A 24,850-nucleotide genomic window follows, 5' to 3' on the forward strand; every position below is an offset into this window, starting at 1 on the left:
ATTAAAAAAGTATATTTTTACAAATCATTCACTATTAATTAATTAAAAATATTGAATCAAAATTTTATTTCAATATGAAAACATAAAATATCAATTTATTTATATAAAAATGAACTGACATTTTTCATTATTTTGTAAAATTTGACTCTCGTACTTTACATTTGCACAAGAATTATGCAATATTTTCAGAGCTGATAAGAAATTAAATTATAAAGTAAATCTTTTAAATAAAAGTGCATAACTGAAATCAATAAAAAAGAATCCGAAAATTTAAATACAAACATTTTAAAATTTAAAAAGTAGAATATAATTTCCTAATATCCAAATCAGATTTCTTTAATCCTTAAGAGGAATTTCGAAGTATTGCACTTTGCACTTCGATGCTATTATCTTTAAGTTACGATAAACTATAAACTGTGTGCATTATTCAGCTAATTTCTAAGATAAAGCTGAAGATGGAAAAGTGAATAAATATTTTAAAATTTGATAACCTAAATTAATCAAGTTTTTTTAAACATTTATTCTATTTTTTTTGTGATCAACTCATTCTTAGAATCTAACCAAATACATAAAAATTTAATTTGTTATAAAAATAAATTTTTCAAGTGTATTCTTATGTTAATAACATTTCAATAAAAGTAGTATTAAAATCATTGAACATTTAATCAGATTTATATGAGTTCTTTATATCTGAAGAATTACAAAAATAATTTCATTTTTCAATATTTTTTTTAATTCAATGTAGTTCTCAAACATTCAATTCACATATCCAAGAATTTTCCACTAATAATTAACAAACATAATGCATATTAAAAACGAATGAATTGAAAATAAATTCAAAACTTCAAATATTTTGCAAAAATCCCTTTTCTTTTTCACAAGAACCTAAAATAATGATAAATATATATAATTTTTAAATTCCTCCGATGTTTTAATTCTTTCAGGCTTGAAACTTAAATGAAAATATAAAGTTAAGTGCTTCTGATTTCAGTTTTCTTTTAAGATTTTGTCGAATTTTATATAACTACTTTATTAAGACATTCCTTCAACAATAATCATAAGGAATATTAATAGATAAAATGAATTAATAATACGGTAATTATACAAGTATAAAAACATAACTCAGTGAAAAGTTTGTTAAAATGAAAACAAATTCGAAAACAGTGAGTTTTTTATTATAAGTATTTCTGTTTACGAACAATGGAATGCATTGAAATGAAATATTGTCATGATGATATTTTAGGTATTTCAAAGGTTAAAGAAAACATTTTTGTGTAACTCTCTTATCAAAATCCTATAATTTCATTTAAATTCAGTAATTATTACTAATTTTCAGTAATTTATTGATAGTACTGAAAAATGCTCCATACGAATTTCCTAAAATAAAATTTAAAAATATTACTTTTACGCAATTTTTAATACAGAAATGAAGGAAAATTCATATGTATCACTTGTAAACCAATCAAATAAAAGTTATATAGTATTCCAGGTTCATAATCATCTAAAGAAGATTTAAACCACACTAAATTATCTGAGTACTAATCCTTGTGATATTAAACATTCAATTGTGTGATTCAAAAGTGACAAAAAGATTCAATGACAATTAAAACAGAAGAATATTAGAAAAAAGAATCAAGCCTTTATTATGCCATAATTTTTACATTAAAGATTTAAATTTCAGTCTTTCTTTTCATTAAAATACATATATTTTTCCTTTTATGAACAAAACTGTTCCTGTCAACTTCCACAAAATTTAATTTTTAAAAAGCCCTTAAAATTTTAATCCTATTCTTCATAAATCATTACATACACGTTTATATAAAAAAAATTAAGTATTATTATTTGATATAATAATGCAATATTTACAGAAATAATTGCTTTTAGTAGACAAAGAGAAAATATATTTTAGCTGTATATATTGATGCCACGTATTATTCTTTATTTCCATTACCATTAAAGCTTCTGGATTAACTCTAAAAATTAAAAAAGTCCCTTCTCTCAAAAATCCAATAATCATTTCTATAAAAATATTATTATTTAGTTTAGCCTATACGAAAAGTCTGGTTCTTTTCAAAGAACTGTTTATCGTGTTTCATGACGGCCGAAAAACAACACGGAAAATATTTTTAGTTTTTGATTAATACAATTTATTTAGCACGAAGAAAATAGTATTCTCTTTTCATGCATAAATGCGAAAACAGTAATTCAAAAGCAATAATTTCAAATAAAAACAGAGAATAACAAAGGTAAAAATGACAGAAAAATTTACCTGCTCAGGATTCAATAGAATTAATTATTCAATAGTTTTCAAATAATCCTTAGAAATAATGATATTCGTAGAAAAAAATCATCAGTGAAATATTTGTTAAAAATAATATTTTATCTATTCAAATAACTTCCGAAAGAATGGAAATTAATTTTGCTGGAATACATATAACAATCGGGAAAATAACAATTCTTTTTGAGATTGAAATTTAAAAGGAAATTTCTATGACAATTTCAAGTTATTGAATACCATCTGGAAGACAGGTGATTATACTTTGTTAGGATGCTTATTATTAATATCGATCAATCACACCTCAAAAATTCCAAAAATCAAAAATTTTCATTTTTTCGATTCAATGAAAAGATAAAACAGTTAAAAGATATTAGAATCTCTAGAATGAAACATAGCAATAAAAGCTAAAACATTAGCTTCAATAACAAATTTGAATTGATATATTATATTTGCAAATCATTTGTTTGCAAACGCAGTAACTAAAACAATCGAAAGAATTTTTGTAAAATATGCTTTGAATTTTTTTAAATTTATTCAAATGAGTGATACAGGTGGACAGAAGCATAATGGATAATATTGAAAACATAATCTTTTAGTTTTTAAGCTATTATAAAGATCATTTTGAGCTATAAATAATGTATTTTAAGTTTATTTGCAAAAGTTTGGCAATATATAGATTAGGAGCGAAGATACGATACCTTTATGGAAGGTTCTGTGAGCTATAAATCTAGAGGTTCACAAAAATGATTCATTCGGTAGTGAATGAAATCGAGAATTTGAATAGTTCAACGGAATCTCTCATCGGATTATAGACCACCTGCAAGATCTTCCTGAGGCCTTTGAGCTTTTACGTTTCTTTATTTATGATTTGTTGCTTGCATGCTATTGATTCTGCAATTTTTCTTTAGTGTATATTCAAATGCGTATTACTGTTGTGAATTCAGGTTTTAGTATGTAATAAAACTTATTAGTTACAAGCCTGTTGAGCTTATCACCATACATCCACTAGAACACATTTTGGATTTTTCCTTACCAATAATATTCCGCTATAAGTATTATCATGTTCAAATGGCAAATATCTAATGAACAATTGGCAATTAAAACGTTCGAAATGAATGTCCTATTTGACATCGACTCATTAACTAATGAAAAATACCAATAAATAATGCATTTATTCATTAATCTAACAATTGTATACAAATAGTAAAAAAATGATTATTTAAATGCAAACAAATTAATGGTTATTAACCTTCTTGCTACCAGCGGGGCGGTTTCAGGTGCTTTGGGAATTTTCCTTGAACCTCCAAGTGGGTCGGTTTAGGGCGCCTGCTTCCGTTTTGGGGGTGATGGGTATTCTGTAGGCACTCCAGGAGATCCGTGTTGTCTCTGAGGATTGTGGCTTGCTCATAGAAGATTCCGCTGTACATTAAGGCAGAAGGGTTGGGGAGGAATTCACTAAATAGGTTGTTTGCACATATTCTGTGTTTTGAAAATATTTTAGTTTCTATTTTCACGTGTTATCTCAAAATTGGAAAGTTTTTATGGCTATTTATAAAAGAAATTTTCAATTGAAGTTCTCTGTTAACGATGAATGGTTTAAAAGGATACCGACACGTTGTTTATTTTCCGGATAAACATTAGAAGCTCTTTTCAATATTAAGACCATTGTAATGAGATAAAGACAAACTATTGCATTGACACTGTGGCGTATTCACATCGCAGTTTTCTAACAAAATGGGCAGCTACTCTTGTTACTGTGGAGAGAAGTCGTTTTATATTCCTAGTTTCTTATTTTGTCATCAAAAGATCTTCGGAATTTTTGATGCCGAATACAAACTACGACTTTCAAATAGCATTAATCTAATTAATATAGCATCTAATTTTAACATCATTCTAATTAGCATCTAATTCTAATCTATTAGCACTAATTCTATTCTATCTATTAACACTAATTCTATTCTGTCTATTAGCAATAATTCTATTCTATCTATTAGCACTAATTCTATTAGCATCTAATTTTAATTAGCATGTAATTTTAGCCTCATTCTAATTAGCACTAATTCTAATTAGCATCTAATTTTAGCATCATTCTAATTAGCATCTACACATCTAGGGCTGTTATATGAGCCCTTTTAAAAAACAGAAGCAAAAAAAATGTCAATTGCGCAAAAGAGTTCTATTGATTTGTATTTGCAAAGAACTTGCAAGGCATTTACTTTGATATTTCAAGTTGATTGTGCTACCAACCTGGGTATCTCAAAGATGACGTATAACTAAGACATATACACTATCTTGAGAAAAGACTAACTTTGTTTGGTCAAATGTCGGTATAAAAGCATTGACCTGAGAGTTGCAAAGGCTCACAGAGTGTTAACAACTCCACCCAAGACCTCCAACCAATCTAATGGAACAGAATGATGAAAAACAATGTCCAGTTCAAAATAATAAATAACTCTTCCAAGATAAAGAAATTGTTGTAATGTATTTATCCTGACCGATCAATTAAGAAAGTAGCATAATAAACAATTCTTTATATAAAACCTTATTTATTTACACAAAAACAACTTGTTCTCATCTAGGTTAAAATTATTTGCAAAATTCACACAATAGTTGAAACTTTAATCATGAAATAGTTCCTCGACCAAATGGCATAATAGACACACACAAAAAAATATCTAACAGGCTGTTACCTCATACGGCTTCTCCAGGGGCAGCTTCAGAAAGCCATCGATCTTTATCGGGTGGATCTTAACACAGAAGCCTGAAACGCACGAAGCTTCTCACAAAATCAGGAACACCTTCGAACACTCGCGTCTCTCCGACTCCTCCTTAAAACAGATCTCGCTGCTCTTCTCTTCTTCTCTTCAAAAAGCACCGCATTTTATTTCTGTCAAATCTCCGTCTCTCATTGATGCACTTGAGTTCCTTATCACCCAATAGCAGCTCAGCAATGTTTTGTTGATGGTCTCCAGTCGATCGTGGGAATGTCCGTTAATGATTCATCTTTGTAGCTGACCCTTTCTGAATACATGTTAGTTATATTCAATTCATAGTTAACATTAGCTAAAGCCCACCTGACTTCGACACTTAATGACAACAGTTTCTGGCGATTGATCGTTTCTCTAAGATGTGAAATGTCCATTCAATAATGAATAAAAAGTTTAATATCTGGATGTTTTGACGTTCTTCTCCCTTAAAGTAATAATGGATCTCTTTGAAACGGCGATACACACATCTGTTGTCTCTTATCTGTTATCTTATAACAAAAGACCAGACATAATGACTCCACTGGTGAAGAGGATCCCCATATGGCGGTCCGCAGGCCCTTAACGTTGTGTGGGAAAAGAAGTGACTATAGAATATGATTATATTTCCTTAGATGCAAGCCACGAATAATTTATTATAATAATAAATCCAATCAAATCCTTTCCCAAACCATTTAAACTTTACAAAAAAAAAAAAAAAAACTCAAAATCTTTTTTTATCAAACAGCACAATATAATAAACAAATTCTTACAAATACACAACAAAATACAACTATGTATCGTGTATTTGAATTCACTTTTAACATGTATTCTTCTATTTTAATAATAAATCTTTCCCATTCTCCCATTCAACTCCCAAGGAACACTATAATACTCAGATTCAGTGATATATTGTGGTGAAAAGAACAGAAAGCTCAAAATGGCTTACAAATATGCTTCATTTATGACATTCTTCACTTTTCTCAAGAAACAAAAGACATACTCAACCCTTTAATTATAATATACGAAAGAGAAATTCATATAGTTTTCAAAATCCGTTGTTAAAGACCCGTTTCCATGTTCGCTAAGCATGACAATTCAAAACTTTCCTAAAAATTAGCAGGAATAAGTAAGTATTTCGTATAACTACTTACTAGAGCATCGTTTAACCTTTACAAAACAAGACTGAGCATTAGTAACTTAACAAGAGAAACTGCAATATCTTCTATCCAAGTACAATGATTCTTAAGATGAAATTTTAATGAAGAACTATCCTTGAATCCCCAGAATGAAGATTTCCCTCGCTCATTATAAGTTTTAAACTTTTATTTCACTGTTAATATTCGAAATATAATACAACTGAGGAAAATGGCAATGGGAAGACAGTTCATTATTATTATTATTATTATTATTATTTACTTGTGGAGAGTACAAAGACAAAGTATTATCGAAAAATAAAAATTCGAGATTTTGTCAAATCTTCACGTTTCATAATTCTCCGAGTTCGTTAAACACATTCTTGTTATTATGTTTTTCTCTTTATCTATGAATATGAGTCTTCAAAAATGGCTGTACCTGAGTGAGGGAAATTTACTATGTGGTATTAACACTAAATTCGTATATTTATATCTGTTAACACGAGATTTCAATAATATCCTTGATTTGAATGAGTAACATTTAATATGTGGTCTTAACACTAAATTCGTAGATTTATGTTATATTTTCTGCGAAATTCATTCAGAGGAAGTCTGTCTGTTCTAATACCCGAATCCAAATGAACACGATAATTTTAAAACCTAAAGAGCTAGATAGAAACATTTGGAGCCTAAAGGAAAATCTTCTAAATTAGAGAAATCCTTTTTTTTTTCTTTAGAATTTTGTTAAGAAAGTTTACATTTAACTACCAGTTTTTGTCTAATTTCGATCAATAAAGTATCTACAGAATAAAACAAATGGCATTCTCTTCGTGTTCTTCTGTTCCGAGATTATATTTATAAAAGTATTTATTTATTTATTATTTTGACAAAAAAATGCGTTTTATTCTTTTTTGGCTTATAATTTATGTTTATAAAGGTATTACGTTTACTTCGAGCCAGAAAAGTGGTGTCTTACAATATCTCAACATTCTTCTCTTGCTTTCTGTAATGAGACCTACAACCACATAATTAATAAAAAGATAAAAGAGAACATAAATATAAATTTAATTTATTAAAATTGTTTACTTATTTATTTATTTACTAAAATTGTTGCTTATTTCATTAAAATAAAAATGACAGAAAAATATTAATTAATTGTGTTTCATTTTTTTAAATATCTTTTATGCAAGCTCATAAGTACATATTCTGAAAAATTACTTCACACGCACAAGGCTCTTATAGTTCACTTTATTTCAATTATTTATTTTACACATATGCATTTAATGTAACACCTATGAAGCAAAGTATAGAAAACTCACTCAAGATGCACTCTTTTTCTACAATGTTTTGAAAATTCTTTGAAGTAAGAATTCTGTTTGTTAATATAGTTTATACAAAAGTTAGCTTTGAAAAAAGATATTTTTCCGTTAATCTAAAAAAATAAATCAAACATCCACTAGAGAGCTTTCTTTGGAAAGAAGAGAAAACAAGAGAACAGCTTGTGACGTAAACTATCTACACTCTTCAAAAACTGAGTTATCAAGATAGGAAAAATACACTACTAGAGTAATATATAAAATTCTTATATTCCCAGTTTATCTCTATTTATAATTCCATTGGACAAGAAATTGTTTAATATTGCACATATAGGATGAAATGTAGGTTATAGTTAATAGACAGTGAAAGTTAAACTCCAGTCAATAAATAGCAGATATAAAACTGAATTTTTCCCTTCTTCAGCGGATGCTTTATTGAACGAAAACATTGGATTTCAAGGAATAGGATGGTGTATTATATTGTCAATGTTTTCGCTTTTGACACCGTCACAGTGATTTTTCTTTTATAAGAATATATCAATTTCTTTAAAATATTTTGAGATAGGGAAAAAAATTACTCTAAGAAACTCACTCCACACGATTCCTACAATTTTGTTTTAATCTTTTTTTTTTTACATTCGAATATTCCTTTTTATTAAACCGAACCTTTTCTCACCATCGAACTCAAATTCATACCGATCTCTCTGAACTGTTTGTAAACCATGGTTTTATCACTTAGCTTTGATTCCTTAAATTATTTTTGCTGAACATAGTCACGGGTCTCATAATCTACTGTAAAATAAATAATTTAGTTAAAGAGACTATCGACAATAATGTTCATACTTCACAAAACAAATGAGAAATAAATGAGCAAAACTTTCCAGATGCCTTGAAACGAAAGACTAAGAAAAAATATCTCCGATCTGAGAAGAAGTACATGATAATGGTCTGGGTTACTGAAAATTAATCACCTCTAGATTGGGTTACAGAAGATGCAACGACAAATATAAAAATTAATTGCTCAACTTATCAATTGTTTAGATTACTTGTAAATGTAGGTTCTTTGGGTCTCATTAATATGCATCTTTAATATCACTGTTAAGCTTTTATAAAGTATTATGCTTTCATTATTATTATTTTCTTTTTACCTCATTGCACAAATAGTACTCAGTTCTTAGAATTTCTGTTGACAAACACAAATTTTTATTTAAAAACTTTGTAATATTTCCAAAATTGTCAATGCATTACAGATTTACTCAAAATCTTTAGAGAAAGAAATAAGATAGTATACACAAAATGGTAATACGAAGCAATTTTGGAACAAACAATTCTTGCATGCTCTACTTATAATAAAAGTGAAAGTGTATATGTTTTTGCTTTCTGCAGGGAGGAATGCTTGAATCAGATTTATCAAATTTGGTTCATATATTCTGAGATGAAAATGAGGAACATGGAATAATTTTCTTTGAAAAATATTTCTAAGAAAAAATTTTTTTGCCTCCTCTGGGATATTTAATGAAATATTTTGAATCAAAAATATTTTTACACTACTGTAAAATTTAAGACTTTATTTCTTCAACTATTTCATATAATATATCTTAATTTGTCCCTGATTTTTAAAAAAAATTGTGATGCATTTTTCTGCAATATTGTTGCAACAAAATTAGACCATTTCCCTTTTTTTAAATAAATATTCAAATATTTTATCTTACATTATAAAAAATTAAGGAATGAAAATAAAGACTATCTGTTTGGCAATGCCATTATGAATTTTTATTTTGAAAACTAAGAAATGAAGATTCTGTCAAATTTATCGCACTTTTTAGCAGTGTCATTATAAATGTTTACTTTTTTATTTTATCATATTTCTTATATCAAATATAGTAAGTAAGCCTTCTAAAATATTGAGTATATTACCTGATTTGCAGGAATATTATACTAGGTGTTTCTCATTTTCACATTAGTATATTTTAATCCATCTAATATATTGTTTGATGTACTCATTAAATCCATGTAAACTGTGAATTACTATTTTGATGTTGGAATCAACTCCGTATATATTACAAATTATTATACTTATATATTATATATATTACAAATTATTATATTATATATATATATAATATATAATATTATTACTGCGTTTATATTACAAATAAGAAAATGAAATTATATGATCTCCAATCAATTCGCCATTAGATCTTAGATAAAACGGTAATAAGCATACAAACATGAGGCCATTTGACATAACATTTTGAAGTTCATAGACATTATTAATAGAACAAGTTTAAAGTTAAAATAAAACAGATTAAATGTTTATCACAATTTCATATTTAAAAATACTTCTTTGAGAAGACTGTTAAAAATAAAGTTATGCATAAAAAATGATTGAAATTAAGCAATATTCTTGGTGACCCAGTTTGTTACCAAAGACTGTTTGTTAATTTAGTGAAATTCCAGTTATATCTATATATGAGAATGTGCTATTTAGAAGATTTACTGAAAACGACCAATCACATAGTTTTATGGAATAAAGTAGAAATAAAACGATATTACTTGGAGCTTCAAGAGATATTCATTTTCAAGTTACATCGCCTACAAAATGGGGGACGAATTTTGCTCAATTTTATGGCATGGGAAATACAAATTTCTGTTTATAGTATCACTGAAAATTTACAATGAAGTAGAATCTTTTCATTTAATCGGTAAGCTATACTTTCTGAGAATTTCACAAAACTTATAAGCCACATCATGTACGTTAATTGGTGAAATTTCATGTGCGCCAGTATAATTTTGATATACATTAGCTTATTGTTTTACCATAATGTTTTGATGAATCAGCTGAATGATCTTGAACAACTTTTGGAAAAAAGTTTGAATTAATTAAAAAAAATTAGTAATCATGTTTTAAAATCTAGTGTTATTTTGTATTTAAGCAAAGAATGGAGGAACTGTTTATAAAAAACTCAAAGAAAATTATATTTTTTTTAGAAATGTTGTTTCAATCTCTAAAGTAAAAAGAAGGAATTTACATTTTTATAAACCTTTAACGAAGCAATGATGCCAACTTTCAATACAGAAATAATCTACCTCTATTTACTAATGCATGCTATTAGTTAATAAATTCTCCTTGATTTCGCCAAATGTGCCTTCTTGTTTGAATGAAGAATCGGCTTGAGAAACAAACGATTCGCAAGTTCCGAAGAAGTGCAATGACGAAGATGGCAAAAGGAGAGGATGTGATGAGAAAAAAGTTTTGTATATACACAATTACATCATCATACAAACGATATCTAAAATGCGTACTTTAACATGGAAATTATTGAGTAGAAAACACTAAATTAATAAGTTATGTAAGCATTCATCCATCAAAAATAAGAAAATTGTTTTATACACGGAAGTAAAATTTCATTTCACCGAATCATGCGCTTTGCATTAATTCTATTATTATATTCTTATGTGACTTACGCCTCCTGCGAATTTTCTGAGAAATCCTGGACGGATTGAAAAATTATATAAAAGAAAAATATAAGATATGGAGACCAAATGTCTTTAATTATTTACACTAGAATTGTTACTATTAATAAATCTCAATGAGGAATCCTTTAATTGTGCATAGTATGTCCAAGTGATAAATGCAGTGTATTCTAAGCACTTGCGGACTTGTAAAATGAATATTAGTTGTAATACGCTGACTAAATTTTGAAACTTTCATGATATTATTACTATGGGAAATTTTCTTATTAAATCATCATCAAGCCATATTAAGCGCCTATCAAAATCTGAGAAATAACAATGTTTAGAAATAAATATTTATGAACTATGATGATATTAAATAACATTAAAAAAGTTTCTAATAATTCATTTACATAATTTTATAATGTGTCAAAGAACTGTAATGAAATTCTCCACTTCTCAGTGCAATTTGTATGAGGAGTTTTTGAGACATCCAGTGCATAACTTTAAATAATCCTACATCTTCTGTCTGCCGGCGTCCTGGCGTAGGGATAGCATAGGGTGATCTGGCCGTCCTGGGTTCGATTCCCGGTTTGGGCCTGGTTGTTCTTCCGTTGTTCTATCTGTGAGATGTGTTAATATGGCCTCCTGTGAAAGGGGGTTGTGCAAGCGAATGAGTGATGCGTGGCTAGCAAAGTCGTTCTCTTGGCCCTAGTTGAGGCTACTTAAAAAAACAAGAGACGCCCTCCCCCACCGGCTTAAAATCGCTATCTTCGTAACAGCGGGCTTGTCCATGGCAAGTGCCATAGGGAACAACAACATATCTCCTGTCTGCATATATTCCTCTAATATGAAGAATTCTATGGAGTTATTAATAGCTTAACACTATTGGAGCTGTTAGATGTTTTTTGGTTTAGTTTCATTACCTTTATGTCCCATTTGAAATAATACGAGGGGGTGTTATGGGTAACTTTTCTTAGTGTCAGTATTAAAGGATTGTCTGGAAACAAAATAATAGAACATTTATTTCATTTTTCATGTTAAAGGTGAAGACAGTTAATGCTTTTGGCATTGATGTTATCTGGTCTGAAAATTTATAACAAAGTGGGCAAAAAATGGTTTTATTCCTAAAATTTAAAAAAAAAAACACGATTCGTTTAATTTTAAAAAAGAAAAACTTGTATAATGATTTTACATTTTTCAAATATTTAAAAGGGTAATTTGAATAGAATCCTTTCTTAATATTTTTGACAGAAAATAAAACATCTCTTTTTCAATGTCAAAGAATTTCATATTTCCTTTGTGTCTTACAGTTTTTACTCATAATTCACCCTCGCAAGTTTCAATGCGAATAAATCTTTTGCTTGTTTTCTGCCAAAACAGTTTTCAGTCACACCCAGCTGCTTTAAGATTCGTAAATAATACTTAGACATGATACTTCCAAGTGAACTTCTCCCATAGCATTTGTAACTAACGGGTGTTTATAACATCTTTACTCAAAAAAATGTCTAAAATGAACTTTTTGAAAAAAAAAATTTCAAATATACTTTTGAAATACCATTTTTTGATAGAAAGATTCGGTTGGTGAACTTCGATAGAAATAGTGGTTTTATGCTAGAGTTTTTTTTTTTATGATATTGGGTCGAAAAACATAAAATCCCAACTGATACACCCCCCCCCCCCTATTGCTAAGAATTGAAATACCTTGAAACATAATATTTTGAGTAATATAAATGGTAATAATAATATATTGTAATATTTTACTTCCCTTTAAAATATTGCATTATTCAGAGCTCTTTTCAAGAAATATGAATTGAAATAAAAGTGATTATTTTTAAAGAAAAATGCAGCAGCATAGTCTTAACGTCTTAATATTGCCCAACGAAGAAAAATCTATTAATTTCCTCACTTCAAAAACAGCTGCATTAAATTTTCTAAAGAATAAGAAACAAGTGAAATAAAAAAGTGGACAAAACTGAAATTCTTATCGCTGGAAAGGAAAATTTTTGATTTTAAGATGGGGCAAACGTTTTTCGGAATAAATTTATCCGAAGCTTTTGTGGTGAAAAAGCAAAAATATTGGTTAATTTCTCAAAACCTGAAACTGAGCTATCATATGCTGTCGTCGAACATCTGTTTCATTTGTTCATAAGGAAATTCTTACTTTTCTTGCCTCCTTTTAAGGAATGATTCCTCTTTTAAGCAGTGTTAATTCAGTATTTAAAAACAGAAATAAACATAGAGAAACGATAGTATTAAAATAAAATATAAATTAAAAAAATAGTAGTAAATTAGTTTAATGTTAATATTAATTTTAATGTGTTGAAATTATTTAAAAAAATTAATATCCATTGAAAGAAATATTGTGCAAAACAAAATTGATATCACAGAAATAGTATTTTTTTAAATTTTAAGATAGTTTATAAGTCTTTATTCTGGAGTAATTTCTTTCGAAATTACTGAGAAGAAAAAACAAAATTTTAGTTAATTTATAATTAATTGAAAATTTAAATAATTTTTGAATTTTGCAAAGTTGACAGTATTCTTTTTCTTGTATTAAATAAGTCAACTTATTTATAAGAATTCAATAACCAATCATTCAGTTTCTTCAATAACTAAGAGCCAACTTCAATTAAAATTCCTGTTAATATTTATTTCACCAAAATTAAACTAAAAACTATCTTATATAATGCATATAAGAAGAAATATAAAAATTTTAATTCACAAATTCCATGTCATAAATATACATGAGAACTCATATCATAATACTGATTTTAAATTCTTATAGTCGGAAATAATATGCTTTATAATCGAAAAAATTTGAATCATTGAAATGAATTAGCATAAAAAGGCAGGGGATCTTTATTCCATTTCTATTTTAACCCTATGCATTCGGAAAAATAATTCGATGTATAATTATGCACCTAATACAAGGACTTGTTTATTGTTCTGAAAAATAAATATATGTGATTGTTTTAAGTTGCATTTCCCTGAAAACTGAATCTACATCTTTTTACCATTACTTAGGCGTTTTTAACAATCAAAATTAAAAAGTAAAGAAATAAAAAAAATGATGCTCCGTCTTGAATGGTGAGTGAAAGACACCATCTGAGTGCAAAAGGTTAATATTATAAATTTTCATTCAATTCTTAAATTATTAATACGACCTTAATTACAAACATATTTATTCAGTGGCAAATAAATACTTGAACCATAATTATAAACTAAATTAGATTTTAATGTATTTGAAACAAGGTTTAGTTGAAGAACGAACAGTCGTTTCTTTGTGAAAAAATACTCCATATTTAAATCGGAAAAATATGGAATTTCCTAGAGTTTTCTTTTAATCCAGTAAGAAAAGATGCAACCCCAGTACAAGATGAATTGTAACTTCCTAATTTTTGTCAATTTCTTGATTATTAATTGTAATTACACAAGCATAAATTTGTACCTTTGCAAATCTAGCATCGTTCCATTAATAAGTGGGAGAACAGAATGATTTTAACCTCGATATCTGGAAAATCTATAATTAGAAACATCTTCTATTTACTTCCTGATAAACAGAGGTTCGAGTTTTTATTTCAAGTGTTGCCTTTTCTAAAATTTTGACGCATTTCAGAATTTGTCTCTAAATGTCTATGACTGAAAAAAATATTTAATTGTAATGAAATAAAATCATTGAGTGAAAACCATATCAGTATAAAAGAAACGCAATGCTTCTATAATAATATTTAATGAAACTAAAAGTAATCTCATTAAATTACTCTTAGTTTCCCAAATCAGATTTTAAAGAGAAATAACATTATTTTATTTGTTCAATTCAAATAACGAAAATATATATATATATAAACTGCATGAAATCATAATAATTATTATAATGAAGACAAATGATATAATCAGTAACTTTTAAGATAAATAATTAGAGATAAATAAATATTTAGGGATTTTTTTAAACTTTCTGACATATTAGAACATTATAAATGAGCAGGTCTGTAACTGATTGAGTAAAACATTTATTATTCTACTGAATGGCTACAAGTGTTAAGAATTTCACAACACCATTATTAATATTCGACAATAAAGTGAAGTAATTATCACATGGTCTGAAGTAACGAAAGATAAATTATCTGGCAACTGCGTGCGCAGTCGACATGAATCAAGTCATAAATTTTTAAGGTAAAGAATATGAATATTAGCGTTAAGGAATGGCAATAAATTTACATTAATTAATGGCAATAAATTTACTTGCATAGCATACACGTAAATATAAAGAAATCGGATATTTCTTGAAACAGAATTTATATAATTTTGCTTTGCATTATATGAAAGCAAGTGGTGAAATATAGAAAAGAATAAAGAAGCGCGTTAGAAATATTTAATTCTAAGAAAAATAAGCTGTATAAAATATTTTTCACTGGAGAAAAGAGCTGTAATAGCTGTTTGTGTTTTAATCAATTTGCCAATTAGGATGTAAACACAGACTCCTTAGCTTTTTTTAAACAAATGTAATATCATTAATTATCATTATGGCTAATGTCGCCATTAATTTATCATAACTATTATCAACTAGAATTCAGTGCTTTTTATTTGTATTTCCTGAAGGAAAAAGATATGAAATAACATATATTGTTTTTTATTTCACTTATTGGCCACATACAGACGGAGATTACTAATATAATATGTTTCAGAAACTGTGTGAAACTATCTACAGACTTAATGATGATGTTTCATACTAACACAATGTTATTCTCTAATACGATCAACGCCTAATTGCTTTTCATTATTTCTATAATACCATTTTTCACATGGTGCGAAATACCATCATTCGGCAACCGCTATGCGTCCTTTGAGCTAATGATTTTATTTAAGACTTATTTTGGAAACAGAGCATATCGAAAATCATGATGCATGCATTTTTTTCGATTTGGACTTACTTGAAGGAAAACACGGTATGTATGATTTGAAATACTTATTTGATTTTAGTCATGTTTGGAATTCTAAATTGCATTTCTGAGAGGAATTCAAAATCACATTTGATAATCCAGCCTCTTTCCATAACGCATATAAAGGTTTTGTTTGTCTTCAATAAGAACTTAAGTTTACTAAAGACAGAGTTACTAAATAATTGTGAGCATAATCCTATATAATTAAAAAAAATAATTGAAATTCTTAAACAAAAATTTAGCGAATAAAATGATGTTCAGCGAAACTTTACATTTAAAGCGATGCTTGCTTAGTGCATGACTTCATATGCGCTGCTACCTCCAGCAAACGTTTATATTCTGCTTCCTTTATCAAATAAAAACAATTTTCAAAAAAAGAGTACAAATGATTTAGAATATTCTGACTATCAGAAACAGAGAATTGTCTAATTTAAAGGCAACGGTACAAAACTTCAAAAAATGGACATTCGACTATTGAATTCAAAATGAATGCAGAATCGATCCCACATTACTGTGGATGAAGTTTTCCCCTGCAATATTTCCCGGACTTCTTACTAAACTACTACTGGAATAGGAAAAACCGGATACATTTCAAAAAAACATTTTGAGAAATGACAAAATAGAAAAAAAGCGGTAATAAATATCAGTAAAGGAAATTTTATGTTACATAACTATATTACAATCAATGTTTGATTAATGTCATGCCTCCATAAATGTTACTGGCTTTTGCTGTCACAAATGTTCTGCCATCTCCTCAATGAAAAGAAATACCAGCTGATTGTTTTTCATTTATAATATTCGAAGGAAGATGCTTAGAAATCCATGAAAATTAGTATGAGAAAATCGACTGAAAGAAAAAAACTCACAGAAAACTTATTCACAATCTTTTTCTCAAAATAAATTAAGTACTTGCATTGCTTTATGATAAATAAAAATTCTTATAATTTTAAAATGTTAGCTCTCAAAATATTGCAATGCGAGTTATGAATCATTAACGTTTTTAACTTACTCATTAACTTTAAAAAGTTAATGATTCATAACAAGCATTGCAAAATTACTTTTGCTCAAATTATTCAGAGCTTAAAATTTAAGCACAAATGGTAAAGAAAACAAAGATAAAATCTTTAAAAAAATCGCATTTCACAGTTTTGTAAACTGCATTATCTTCCATTTGGCGTCATCACAAGATTGTTGAAACATCACAAAAAATGGTAAACAAATGTATTGTCTTAGTTTTAGATGGATCGAAATCAAGTTGAAATAAGAATTCGTGCCTTTCGTTACCTTTCCAATTTTTTCACTTTTTTCAAAACATTAAACTGTTTTCTCTTTTTTTTTTCCACATCGCACTGCCAGTAGCTTTTTCAATCACGTGCCTTGTTTCATTCGTTATTTTAAAAGTAAAGCCTTTGCTATAAAATCTCCCTGAATCAAGAACAAATAGACCGTAACAACGAACAAAAATAATCGTTGTTGCAGCCTATTTGTTCCTTTCTTTAAACTAATGGAATGACAACGGTAAAAGAGATCTCATATTGAGAAGCTAGAGTTTCATTTGATTATTCTAAAAAACATTGCTTTCTTGAAACAGATTGCTTAAATAAATAAAAGACACTTCTCTAAAGCATGACGGAATAGCTTTAGAAATCCATTGCAACGTTTTACCAAAATTGAAATCAATAAACAAAATTTTACTTTTAAAGGTTTTGAAAAGTTAAGAATTTGAGAATAAAGATATTTCTTCAGACATAATTTTATAAGTTCTTAAACATACAAGTATATATAAAAGAAAGGGACAAAGGTGCAATTAATATTTTTTTATATTAGAAACTAATTTAAATATAAAATGCGTCAATAATGGATGATAACAAGACATTGTTCAACAAATTAATAAACTCTTTAATTTATTAATTTGATTAAAGCATTGCAATCGGGGGGTTTTTTGGTGAGATGTAGATTAAATTAAAATTGATTTTACCATAGCAATTGTATGAAGGCTTAATTTAAAGCTTTTAAATCCTACATAAAAATATACTCTGTAAAAGTGGTCTAATGTAAATATACGTATAGGCAAACTTTTTTTACAGGGTTGATTAAGTTATTAGAAAAGTGTATCATTATCTTAATATAAATAATAGTTTTTGCTTTGCTAAAATGCTAAAATCCACAAGCTTCATTGAAGCATTATTTAAAAAAAAGATCCTTGAATCTAATCCGTACAAAATATTACAACACATGTAATAATGAAATAAAAATCTTTTGAAAAGTATTTTTAATAATTTTAGAAAATGCAATTTTTTTAAAGATTTGTTGTATAATTTTGTAATCATGGCAAGAAACTAGAAAAAGTTTGCTGTGTTTCATTTTTAAGCAGATGACAGGAAAAGAGTATAAATATTTGAAGAAATATTATGATCTTAATCTCTTTAATTTTGACGTAAATCCCTTTTTATAAAAGTATATTTCCCTTCCTTTTCTTATAACAGCCCAACTTTTCAAAAGCGCATGTCTTTCCAAGTAGAACTACGAATTCCTATATTTCTATAATTATTGTACAGTACGTACTTTCCTTATTTTTGCTCTAATAAAATGGCAGCATATGAAAAGGAAATGCGAAATTGGAGAGTTTTTAATTATTTCAATTATTATTCATTATTCATTGGTCGATGTTCGGTGTTTTCACTCTTTGTTTTTACAATAAAATAATTATCCAGGCAATGGCAGGATTATTTTTTTAGATTTCAAAATCAAAAATTGCCCGAGATAAGTTTGATTACTGACTTATCCAATTTAATACAAAATTTTTATAATGAAACATAAAATATTTGAACATTGAAAAATACCTTGGGTTCAGGTTTCATTAAAAAAATTTATTTAAAAGTTTTTTTATGTCCAACTCACTTTTATTTCCTGGTTATTTGCAAATGCATCCAAAACTAAAAATTAAAAGTTCCGCTTACACTGAAGTATAAAATAAGATAGAAGTTTTCTATATTATATATATATATATATATAAATCTATATATATATATATTTGGGGAGAGGAATTAAAAAAAAGGCAATATTTCAATTTATGATCCAGTAATTCTTGAATGAAATGATGAAAACGGGCCGCATTACAGCTTGAAACTTCGCTTTATGTATTTAAAAAATATTTTCATTCATTTTATTATGGGTAAGAATATCAAGGACAGTAGTTATGAGAAGTTGACTTTTAGCGAAACTAAAAAACTTTCGAACATTGAAATTCATTTTTAGCTTATTACATTCATAATAACATTATTTCAATGTTTGTTTTGCAATTTGTATGTTACCTGTATGCAAAAAAAAACTATTTTGTTTAATGGCAGAGAAATATAGTAAGTATATCAAAAGATAAATGAATAAATAAATGCGCTTATAACACTGAAGGATGTGCTATTCTAGACTGAATGTTATCATGTTAACAACACCTCGGATATGACTGTCACAGATTAACTAATGAAAATATTTTATAGTTGAAAATAACATGAATGTTATCAGAACACTTAAGAAATGAAAATAATTATTACAAATATTAAACTTTAGTTTTAAATATATAGCAGAATTAAAGCTTCTGTACCCATAATATTCGCTCATATTCAAATCCAAACAACTCACTAAAATCAGTTTGATATAAATAGTAATGAGCTAACAAAAGAAAATTGGAAATTATTTGAAATTCCAGATACAAAATTTAAAACATTCAGAAAAAGGATATCAGCAATAAACTGTAACAAGAATCATCATAAATATAAAATTTAAAAAAAAATACAGATCTGAGCAATTTAACCTTTCTACAATCCAGCTGTAAATAAAAAATGGCGTTTCCAATCGAATAACTAATTTTTATTAATGTTTAGCTTTATTTAGGCACCGACAATTCAATCAATTTAAACATTAAAAAAACTATCTTTTCTAGACACCCAAACAGTATTTGGTATTTCGGGTCCAATAATGATGGAGACCTAAAGTGAGGAAATATTTTTATTTCTGCCCAACGTTACAGACTATGGCAGATGATTATGTATACTAATGACATTATAATAATATGACTTCTCAACTACGTTAAGTTCTCGAGCAATAAGATTTTTAAGCACAAATTTCATTTTAACGCAGTTCTAGCTTTACGTAAACTTCTGTATAACGTTCAACATTATAAAAGCGACCGTAGAAACTATACCACTCAAAAAGAAAGTAAAAATTTAATATTAGTAAATCCTAGAATACATCTAATTTAGAAAGCTAAATCAACTTCTGTATAACGTTCAACATTATAAAAGCGACCGTAGAAACTATACCACTCAAAAAGAAAGTAAAAATTTAATATTAGTAAATCCTAGAATACATCTAATTTAGAAAGCTAAATCAACTTCTGTATTTGTATTTCTTCTTCTTCTTCAGTATTTATTCTATATTCTTTGTTGGTGCATAAAATAGTTTTAGAACAGAAAAAATGCATTGCCCTAAATGTTATTCTATAACAAAGTTTTAGAACCTTTTGAACTATATGTTGCAAAATCATAAAACAGGGAGGACATGAAACTTCTACCTTACTTTGTTTAAAGACCTATGAAGATAAAATCAATTAATCGAATGAAACCTTATTTTATTTGTAGTATGTTAAGAGTAAGTCAAAATGACTTTTACGGGAAAAAAATGCATCTGAAGTCGCTGATATTATATCTTTCTTGTTCAAAGCGAAAGACATTCACTTTTGAGCCCTACTATTGAATAATAAAAATATATTTTATGTAGCAGGTCATTAATACTTTTACTCTTTTAACTCATAAAATAAAATAGAAATTTCTAAAATCCATTTTTTTTTTTTTTTTTTGCATTTATTGTAATTTTTGAACAATGTTCGGTTCAAACAGTGTCAAAATGTCTCCTTTTGGCAACTTTTTTACTGAATAAATTCCCTCGTGCCTTCTACAGTATATATATGAAATTAGTTCTTATGCAGCAGGTCATTCATCCATTTACACTTTTAAATCATGGAATAAAAGGACTTTTGTAAAATCCCCTTTTTTGTGTAGTCATTGTAATTATTGACGGATTTTCGATTTCAAAGTATTAAGAGTCTTCTGTTGGCAACTTTATTTTTACTAATTTCTTAAAGAATAAAGTATTTTTCATCTTCTACAATATATATATGAAACTTTAATTCATTCCTTTCACTAGTTTTAGTTGCAAATGCCACTATATAGGAACAGTTATTTTATGACTAATATGTACATTTCAATTGAAATAAGTGAAATGCTTAAATATTATAAAACATTAGCAATTTTTTTTTTAATTTAAGATTTCTTGAACATACATTATTATAATAGTATATTGAAAAACAAAGTAGTTTTCGATTTGAGCAGTGTTTAATTAAATTGCTGGTTAATTTTTACGATAATTTATCAATGTGAGCAATAAATAAAGTCCAAATATGTATCTTTCTTTTTCTCGGTTTCCCCAAAACCGTTGGGAAGACTGAATCTGTAGATTTTTTCTTTCTTCCGGGTAATTATTTATATTCCATCATTGAACATTGGAACGTACAAAAACTTTCGAACGTGTTTCCTCGACTTTTCAGTTTTTCCGTTTAGCTGCTGGATTAACTAGATAGTTCTACGTATTTTTCCGATTACACACCGCTCTGCTTAACAAGACATTTAATTGGTGGAATTCTTTCTGGCGTTAAACATTACCATTTCCTAATTGCATTGATTTCAGATGGATAATTTCAGCAAATTTATCTTATAATTCTATAGAGGTTTAGAAAAGATATAATCATTTTTTTCTTACAGATAGGAATCGTTAACTGTCCTGATTTTTATCTTTTTCTTTTCACGACTGATTAATTTTAAATTTAATCGAATTTTGTCTTTAATTCTCAAGCAATGCCAGTTATGTGTCCAAGTAAAAATATTAGGTTACTTAGAAATTAAAGGTAACTTAAATTCATTAATCCTTAATTAGTAACGGGATTTAAATCAGGAAATTAAATTCTTTAATCCTTTGAAACCATCATCATCAAAAGAGCATCAAATTAAACATGTTTTGTGACCTAATTAACCCAAATAAGTGTGTATTGCCAAGTAAGTATGACGTTGTCGTGTTCAATTGCTGTGAGTGATAGTTAATGCATCTGTATTTGTCTTTTTTTAGTCATGTTTATGGTACACAACATTAACTAACTAAATGTTCAATATAGTGCATCCAGTACAAGATGGCGATTGACTTTAAACTTCTAAGAGGAAAATGCATTTGCTGAGAAATACAAAAGTATGAAACTGAGAACAATTGATTTTCTGAGAACAAATAATAATAATAAATTATTATCAAAAACCTGTAATTTTTGCTTCTCAGCACGAATAGTGTCATCGTAAGAAAGGCTGTTTTACAATCAGCCCTGTATGTGCTGATCGAGTACCGCGTTAGTTATCTCAAAGCTTGGCGATAAACTTGGCGACTTTGGCGACAAAATAGAAATTACTTGAAACTTCGGGAATTTTATCGATTCATTCAAAAGGAGCTGAGAACGCCTGATTGATCCGAAAACCTTCTCGGCTTGCCTCTGGGAACTATAAAAGGCCGACAGTCTCAAGCCGGAATGAGTTGGAATTGTGAACCAGATCGGAATCGTAAGCAAGTAACGAGTCTTCGAGAGGGTAGCGAAGCAACGGCGGAGTGCCAGCGTTGTGTGGAGCCCAAGCTATTTCTGAACTGGGCTGTGTGACGAATCCTGCTGTCTAGTGTGGAAGCAGCATCAAGTCCTGTGAGGTGTAGCCAGTCGTATGGTAGTGAGTCGGCAGTTGGATACAGCCAAAGCGAGAAGACAGTGGAGAAGTTGAGCCATTTGGAGAGAGCGTAGAGCGAAACTCCGAGGATTCCCTCTCCTGCTGAATTCTGTCTGGCTGCTTTGTGTGCTGTGGTCGATTATTGCTTGTGGACTACTGTTTTCTGTAGTGTGCTGCTGAGTGCTGTCCTGGATATTTGTCGTTTTTGTGTTAGCGTCTTCGTGTTAATAAACGTCATTCTTGTTTTCAACTGATGCCTGCTGATTGTGTTTTCACACCATACACACACTATAGGCGAACCCGGTGATCCATAACATTATTATTATTATTATGAGATAGTAATAACGTCTTTCTACTTATTAAAATGAATTTGTCTGATACAAAGTGATGTCTACATCATCAATGCCATTAACCGAAGAATGATTTGTTTACAGGGTATATTATTAAAATAAGAAACTAGTAAAAAACATTCATTATTTTACAGTCAAAATAACTGAAAAATATACAAATTTTTCTAAGTCCGTGATTACTGGAATTATTACACTACAACTAGGGACTGCAATACCGGGATACCGAATACCGGTATTTTGAGCCATTTGTACAATTTTGTAATACCGGTATTCACAAGTTTAAATACCGGTTTTTCGGTATTTACTAGAAATTTTTAAAATTGTCTCCACTGTATGTTCAGGGATCGCGAACATAGCAAAATAGTATACGTTTTTGTTTTTATGTCTCCCTAACGGGCAAAATTAATTAGCTAATTAATGGCTTAATTAATTGCTTAAATCTAAATTAGCGAAACATGGATTATCCCTGAAAGAAAATATTGTATCCATAACGACTGATGGAGCAACAATTATGAAAAAAGTTGGAAAGTTGATTGGTGCAAATCAGCAGTTGTGCTATGCACATGGAATTCAATTAGGAGTAATAGATGTATTATACCAAAAATATAAAGAACACAAGAATCCAAATACTGTGGATATAGAAACTTCGGATTCTAACTATATTAAATTGAAAAATCGCATAGAAAAAAGGCATACCGAAAAAGAAAATGTCTTATGGTATTTACATAAGTCTAATGATTTTAAAAATGAAAATGAAAAGAAGAAAAGAAAATAACCAATTCAAATCTGATTAAGTTAGAGTAAAGTTTCTAAAAAAATTTTTCCCACAAACCTATCCACACTCAGAATTTGGTTCAATTATCGATGATATGATGTCACTACTGTCGATAGTAAAAAGGAATTGTCTCTTGAACAAAAATTAGAATTAGCGATAAATAAAAAAAATTCAACGAACCAAAATACAATACAGAAATCAGCTATATCCAAAACCATCCGACGAGAAATCGATTTATTTGAAGATGAGGGATTTAGAGGTAAATACTTGGAAAAAGTATATCGCGCTTTGCTAACAGTACCACTAACTAGCGTAGATGCCGAAAGAGCGTTTTCGACAGCTGGTAATTTTTACACAAAATTACTTTTCAGGCTTAATGACAGTACAATGGATGCATTATGTTTTTTTAGATCACATTTCAAAAATTTGTAATAGTACCACAAACTGAATAGTGATATTTACACTTTTTTGTGATTTAAATAAATAAGATGTTTTTTTTTACTTTTTTGCGATTATATACTGTTATAATTTATAAGTTACAAATTATTTTTTGTGATATTTACACTCTCTAACAAAACTGGCAAATGTAGCAAAGAAACACTTGTGTTTTCTTTCTTTTTCCAAAATTTCTAATACCGGTATTAAAACCGGTATCCCGGTATTAAGATTTAAAAAATACCGAATACCGGTATTGAAATTTTGGTCCGGTATTGCAATCCCTAACTACAACTTATTCCAGATTGACTGAGTAAATCTCATTAAGTATAAAGGGCTAGAAGTGTTTATATATGGGTTACCTAGTCTCTTAGTTTGAAGATTAGATGTTCTACTCTTTCTATTTATATTTTAATTTAAATATCTTTAATTAGGTAAATAAACTTTTCTATTTCAACATATTCATAATTATTTTTATTTGGAAGAAACCTTAATGTAAAAATAGCAAGATAATAGAAATTTCATTTTTATAATATGTTTTAATTTTTAAATTTAGAATTTTATAATACATTTTCATTCCCTTTCCGATTGGCGAGAGCTTTAAAATT

Source organism: Argiope bruennichi, chromosome 6 (genome assembly GCF_947563725.1).
Source record: "Argiope bruennichi chromosome 6, qqArgBrue1.1, whole genome shotgun sequence".
Taxonomy (NCBI): domain Eukaryota; kingdom Metazoa; phylum Arthropoda; class Arachnida; order Araneae; family Araneidae; genus Argiope; species Argiope bruennichi.